A 6,206-nucleotide genomic window follows, 5' to 3' on the forward strand; every position below is an offset into this window, starting at 1 on the left:
CCCTGCACACCCTGTGTGAGCTCACACACACTGCCCCTCTGTACACCCCGTGTGAGCTCACACACACTGCCCCTCTGTACACCCCGTGTGAGCTCACACACACTGCCCCTCTGCACACCCCGTGTGAGCTCACACACAGTCCCTGTGCACACCCTGTGTGAGCTCACACACACTGCCCCTGCACACCCTGTGTGAGCTCACACACACTGCCCCTCTGCACACCCGTGTGAGCTCACACACACTGCCCCTCTGCACACCCTGTGTGAGCTCACACACACTGCCCCTCTGTACACCCGTGTGAGCTCACACACACTGCCCCTCTGCACACCCGTGTGAGCTCACACACACTGCCCCTGCACACCCCGTGTGAGCTCACACACACTGCCCCTCTGCACACCCCGTGTGAGCTCACACACACTGCCCCTCTGCACACCCTGTGTGAGCTCACACACACTGCCCCTGCACACCCTGTGTGAGCTCACACACACTGCCCCTCTGCACACCCCGTGTGAGCTCACACACACTGCCCCTCTGCACACCCGTGTGAGCTCACACACACTGCCCCTCTGTACACCCCGTGTGAGCTCACACACACTGCCCCTCTGTACACCCGTGTGAGCTCACACACACTGCCCCTCTGCACACCCTGTGTGAGCTCACACACACTGCCCCTCTGCACACCCCGTGTGAGCTCACACACACTGCCCCTCTGCACACCCTGTGTGAGCTCACATACACTGCCCCTGCACACCCCGTGTGAGCTCACACACACTGCCCCTCTGCACACCCCGTGTGAGCTCACACACACTGCCCCTCTGCACACCCCGTGTGAGCTCACACACACTGCCCCTCTGCACACCCCGTGTGAGCTCACATACACTGCCCCTGCACACCCCGTGTGAGCTCACACACACTGCCCCTCTCTACATCCTGTGTGAGCTCACATACACTGCCCCTGCACACCCTGTGTGAGCTCACACACACTGCCCCTCTGCACACCCTGTGTGAGCTCACATACACTGCCCCTGCACACCCTGTGTGAGCTCACACACACTGCCCCTCTGCACACCCTGTGTGAGCTCACACACACTGCCCCTCTGCACACCCCGTGTGAGCTCACACACACTGCCCCTCTGCACACCCCGTGTGAGCTCACACACACTGCCCCTCTGCACACCCTGTGTGAGCTCACACACACTGCCCCTCTGCACACCCCGTGTGAGCTCACACACACTGCCCCTCTGCACACCCTGTGTGAGCTCACACACACTGCCCCTCTGCACACCCCGTGTGAGCTCACACACACTGCCCCTCTCTACATCCTGCGTGAGCTCACACACACTGCCCCTCTGCACACCCCGTGTGAGCTCACACACACTGCCCCTCTGCACAACCGTGTGAGCTCACACACACTGCCCCTCTCTACATCCTGTGTGAGCTCACACACACTGCCCCTCTGACAGCCCCATGTGAGCTCACACACACTGCCCCTCTGCACAACCGTGTGAGCTCACACACACTGCCCCTCTGCACACCCTGTGTGAGCTCACACACACTGCCCCTCTCTACATCCTGTGTGAGCTCACACACACTGCCCCTCTGCACACCCCGTGTGAGCTCACACACACTGCCCCTCTGCACACCCCGTGTGAGCTCACACACAGTCCCTGTGCACACCCTGTGTGAGCTCACACACACTGCCCCTGCACACCCCGTGTGAGCTCACACACACTGCCCCCGAACAGCCCTGTGTGAGCTCACACACACTGCCCCTCTCTACACCCCGTGTGAGCTCACACACACTGCCCCTCTGCACACCCGTGTGAGCTCACACACACTGCCCCTCTGCACACCCTGTGTGAGCTCACACACACAGTCCCTGTGCACACCCTGTGTGAGCTCACACACACAGTCCCTCTGCACACCCGTGTGAGCTCACACACACTGCCCCTCTGCACACCCCGTGTGAGCTCACACACACTGCCCCTCTGCACACCCGTGTGAGCTCACACACACTGCCCCTCTGCACACCCCGTGTGAGCTCACACACACTGCCCCCCTGCACACCCCGTGTGAGCTCACACACACTGCCCCTCTCTACACCCCGTGTGAGCTCACACACACTGCCCCTCTGTACACCCGTGTGAGCTCACATACACAGTCCCTGTGCACACCCTGTGTGAGCTCACACACACTGCCCCTCTGTACACCCGTGTGAGCTCACATACACAGTCCCTGTGCACACCCTGTGTGAGCTCACACACACTGCCCCTCTGTACACCCGTGTGAGCTCACACACACTGCCCCTCTGTACACCCCGTGTGAGCTCACACACACTGCCCCTCTCTACATCCTGTGTGAGCTCACACACACTGCCCCTCTGTACACCCCGTGTGAGCTCACACACACTGCCCCTCTGCACACCCCGTGTGAGCTCACACACACTGCCCCTCTCTACATCCTGTGTGAGCTCACACACACTGCCCCTCTGTACACCCGTGTGAGCTCACACACACTGCCCCTCTGCACACCCTGCGTGAGCTCACACACACTGCCCCTCTGCACACCCGTGTGAGCTCACACACACTGCCCCTCTGCACACCCGTGTGAGCTCACACACACTGCCCCTCTCTACACCCTGTGTGAGCTCACACACACTGCCCCTCTGCAGGCAGCTTCCATTGCCCCAGGAGGGCAGCTCGGGGACCGTTCTATTCATCTCCAGAGCACCACCTTGGTGTCTGGGGGAGCCCAGGTACCTGGAGGGGAGCAGGTCCCATGCTCAGCCACCCGGGTGGCCCGGTGCGGTGCCAGCAGGGCTGGCTCTGCAGTGCCTTTCCGGGCCATGTGGTGCCCAGCATCGCTGCGGTCGCAGGCAGCGCTCTGTGGGAAGCTGGGCTGGGAATCCACGGGAGAGGCTGAAGCTGCTCTGTACCCCAGGCACAGAGATGGCACCACTGCCCTCCCCCAAACAGCAGTACCCCACCACCTCCCTGCAAATATAATCATAGAATCACAGACTGGTTTGGGTGGGAAGGGACCTTGAAAGGTCAACCAGTCCAAAATTCTTCAATGAGCTGGGACACCTTCCACTATTCCAGATTGCTCCAAGCCCTGTCCAACCTGGCCTTGGGCACTTCCAGGGATGGGGCTCCCACAGCTTCTCTAGGAAACCTGTGCCAGGGCCTCACCACTGTCATTGTAAAAAATTCTTCCTAACATCTAATCTAAATCTCCCCACTTTTCATTTAAAGCCATCCCACCTTGTCCCATCACCACAGACCCTGTTGAAAGGTTTGTCCCATCTTTCCTGCAAGTCTCCATTACGCACTGGAAGGGACCCTAAGGTCTCTGCAGAGCCTTCTATTCTCCAGGCTGAACAACACCAAACCTCTCAGCTTTTCCCCACAGGAGAGATGTTCCACCCTCTGACCATTTCTGATCCCAAAGTCTTCATCCATGCAGAAGCCTGGATGTAAAGGCAGGAGTGTAGCCTGGCTTTCTCCTCCAGACAGCCCTGCAGGCACATCTTCCCATTAGGAAGTGCTCCCAGCCAGAAGCACCATACAGGCCAGGACTGTTTCCTTTGGTAGTCTGATCACTGTTGCATTTTCCTTTTTTTTTTATGTTCTTCTTTTCTTTCCCTTCTGTTTTTTCTTTCTCTTTTCCTTTTTTCTCCTCTTCTTATTTTAGTTATTATTATGTTTTATTTTTCCTTTTCTTACCTTTTTCTTTTCCTTCTTTTCTTTCCCCCTTCCCATTTCCCTTTTTTCCTTTTTCCTTTTCTTTTTCCTCCCCCTTTTCCTTTCTTTCTCTCCCTCTTCTCTGCTCCAGCTGCAGGCAATCCATGCAAAGGCCATTTGACTTTCCCACACCCGTTAATCATTTGCCATCTTGCTCTTTGAGCAGGGCCGGCACATGAGCACAGCAGCACCACAGGGCTGCCGGGGGGGGGTAACACAGGCTGAGCCCCCAGTGGGGTGGGAGGACCCACGGCTGGGAAATGCTGGCAGATGAGTAAAAACCCTCCCAAAAATGCTCCTGCAGATTGTATGACAATGGGCTGAATGGAACTGCCTCCTCCAAATATTCCTGCTGGGAGTGGGGCCACCAGCAGCCGTTGCCCTGGCAGAGCAGCCAAAACAGCACCCAGTGGGCAGCTCTGCCCACCCTGCCCTGCTTGGGGCCAGGGACCAGCACCCAGTGGGCAGCTCTGCCCACCCTGCCCTGCTTGGGGCCAGGGACCAGCATCCAGTGGGCAGCTCTGCCCATCTTGCCCCAGCACAGCCCCAGCTTGCTGCTGAAAACCATCCAACCCCTGGGGATAAAATATCAGAGAGAAAGAGGCACCTGGACAAAGTGTGGCCTCAGCTCCAGGGAGAAGGAAAAGGGGTGAGAGTAAATTGAGCTCCTGGGTGCCAAGTGACAGAAGGCTGAGGGTTCTCCCTGCCCAGCTTATCCTAGAGCAGGCAGGAGGCCCCAGGGATGGACAGCCATCAGAGGAATGCTTCTGACAGCAAATGTTGAACAAGAAAGGAACGTAGCAATGGCCAACCAGTATTTTCTAGAGTGTTTCTGCATACAGGCTCTGGGGTTCCTGGTGGAGAGGGCAGATGGCACCCAGATGGCTGTGCAGGGCACATCCCAAGCCCCATGGCAAAGCAGCTCCAGTGGCTGCAGGGTTTGCACCCAGGAGCTCAACCAACCATTCAGGTACCTTTCCCCCCATTTTCATCAAGCCCCTGGTCCTTGCCCAGCACCCATTAGCACACCCCTCCTGGTCAGGGGCCCCTGGGCTGGCATGATACCACCATTCCAACAGCAAGAAACCCAGAGAGACAAAATGCCCTGAGTTCTCCAGGCTGCTCACAGCAGGCTGAGGACTACACCTCCCAGGCATGAGCATGGATTTCTTGGCCATCCTCCATGCCCCTGGAGGCATCGCACATCCTGGGGGCATCAAAGGGGCTTTGCTCCCCTGGGAAAATCAAGACTCAGCATAGGACAGGACTGGGAGCGGGGAGCACAGCCATGGGAGCCAGCTCACATGCGAACTTCCCAGGCACTTGAGCCACGCTGCAGCGAGGTGGCCCTATGGGAGCTGACAGCTCTCCAGCCACTGGCATTGCAGCTGATATCAACTGGGGCGAAGGAACACCTTATGGAGCCATGGGGTAAAAGTAACCTCTGGCTGTCCTGAGCATCATCATGGGGACACAGCCAAGAGACAACCTCACACCCTGGGAAATGTCCCCCATCCATGGACCATGGCACTCCTGGTGTGACCTCAGGGATGGGCACAACACTGTCTGTTCCCCTGGGCCTCTGACCCTCCCTGACTTCCACAGCTCCCAGCTCTCTCTCTTCTGGCACAAGGAGTCTTCAGAAAGGATCCTGGGCATCCAGTTTGGAGGGGAGCTAGAGCCAAGTGCCTGGGGCAGGCCACGAGGATGCTGAAGCATTTCAGAGCATGGGGGCAGGCCAGCAGGACCTGGCAGGCGATGAGACGGGAGGACAATACAACGGCCCATTTGTGCTCCTCGCTCCCGGGCCCCCTGCCCTGCCCCATGCCATAGTAAGGCTGGTATTCAGGGATTAATTGATGTAATTAAAGTGTGGCATGACTTTGCCATGGCCTCCGAAGGCGGTGGCTGTGGGCCAGGGTCTGTGGGTGGAGGAGGAGCCCCTCGCGTGCTATTCTCCCCATAGAAAAAGGGCAGATCTTGGGTAGATCTGAGGCATGAAATTGGTATAAAGAGATTGTCAGGGAAGCATAACCGTGCCTGTCTTGCTGTCATCAGCAGCTGCAGGGTGATAATTCATCCCGGGAGGCTGCTGCATCCCATCCCACCACAGCAGCACCTCTGGCAGGAGGTGCCAGACCCAACACCAAGAGGTGTGCGGGCATGTCCCAACCCAGCTGGGGTTCCATGGTTGCTCTTCTCCTGTTCTTCACTGCAGCTCTTGAGCATGGACAGGACTTGGTTGTGGGGCTGGGGGCTGCACTGCCAGGCTGGGGACACCTTCCCTCACCGTGGACCATGCACCAAAGGACAGGGATGTCTCCAGCCTCCCGCTTTCCCTGCCCTGGCTCTCAAAGAAGGTAGAATTCAAGCAGTGACAGCAACAATATCCCAACACTGGGCACACAGGGCGAGGGAACAGAGCCTGGCCCTGGTTTCTGACTGCTTGCCTGGGTGGGAATA

This window comes from Corvus hawaiiensis, chromosome 16 (assembly GCF_020740725.1).
Source record: "Corvus hawaiiensis isolate bCorHaw1 chromosome 16, bCorHaw1.pri.cur, whole genome shotgun sequence".
NCBI classification, from domain to species: Eukaryota; Metazoa; Chordata; class Aves; order Passeriformes; family Corvidae; genus Corvus; species Corvus hawaiiensis.